This window comes from Syngnathus typhle, unplaced genomic scaffold, assembly GCF_033458585.1.
Source record: "Syngnathus typhle isolate RoL2023-S1 ecotype Sweden unplaced genomic scaffold, RoL_Styp_1.0 HiC_scaffold_337, whole genome shotgun sequence".
Taxonomy (NCBI): domain Eukaryota; kingdom Metazoa; phylum Chordata; class Actinopteri; order Syngnathiformes; family Syngnathidae; genus Syngnathus; species Syngnathus typhle.
Window position 1 is genome coordinate 22501 of NW_026872241.1, and position 1369 is coordinate 23869.

A 1369-nucleotide genomic window follows, 5' to 3' on the forward strand; every position below is an offset into this window, starting at 1 on the left:
TGCGCCCCGTCCGAGTCAGACTCGGTCGGTGCGGCCCGCTGTGGCCAGCTGGCAACTAGCTACGGAAGGGTACCGGCGCTCCCGACGAACCCGCCGGGGTGGCTGGTGACCAACGCTGCGTTCGGCGCTTATTGCTGCGACCGGGAGGGAAGCTGCGCCCCGTCCGAGTCAGACTCGGTCGTTGCGGCCCCCCCGAGCCCGCACGCCTCTCGCGGAAGGTCATACGCCACCGGCGGCACGAAAGACGCCTCCCGCAACGCGGTAGTCGGGAAAGGCTATTCCGATAGTCGAGCAGAGTTGCGACAACACATCCCGCGGTGCCGTCTGGTTAGGCAAGGGTTTGAGAAACAGCATTCGCGGTAGACCGGCGCGGCCGGCGGACACCCACGCGGCGTGCCGCAATCGGATCGCGCGCTCGGCCTCCGTTGATTTCCTCTAGGTGGGGGATTCGGGGCGTCTCGGTCTCGCTGCCGTTCGGTCGCGCCAAGGCCTGCGGGGGCGGCGCGTAGCGCACGCTCTCGCGGCGGCCGAGGCGCTAGAGTGCGACCCGCAAGTGGGGAGGAACCGTCCACCCAACGCCGGCGCGAGCCGGGGCCGGTGGGGGCCCTACCAAGGCGGGTCATGAGTGCCAGTCGGTCAGTTCGGGAGAAGGGGAGGGTACTCGGAGGCCCGCCGGGAGCAGACGGGGGTCCGGAAGCTGAGGGGGGTGAAGGACGGCGGCCGGGAGCAGACGGCCGTCCCCGGGAGGGGGTGTTCGTTCACGTGCGGACGCCGGGAGCAGGCGGCCGTCACGCGATTCTGCCAACCGTTCCTACCGGCCTGTGTTTAAGGAGGCGGCCGGTCCTCCGTCCTTGGATGGATAAGATTCGCAGATTTTCGCCCGGCCTGTGTTTAAGGAGGCGGCCGGTTCCCTCCTTCCTTCCTTTCTTGGATGTATAACATTCGCAGATTTTCGCCCGGCCGGTGGTTTAAGGAGGCGGCCGGTCCTCCCTCCTTGGATGTATAACATTCGCAGATTTTCGCCCGGCCTATGTTTAGTGAGGCGACCGGTCCTCCCTCCTTGGATGTATAACATTCGCATATTTTCGCCCGGCCGGTGGTTTAAGGAGGCGGCCGGTCCTCCCTCCTTGGATGTATAACATTCGCAGATTTTCGCCCGGCCTATGTTTAGTGAGGCGACCGGTCCTCCGTGGAGAGCGACCCGCAAGTGGGGAGGAACCGTCCACCCAACGCCGGCGCGAGCCGGGGCCGGTGGGGGCCCTACCAAGGCGGGTCTCATTGCCTGTCGGTCAGTTCGGGAGAAGGTGGGGGTACTCGGAGGCCCGCCGGGAGCAGACGGGGGTCCGGAAGGTGAGGGGGTGAAGGACGG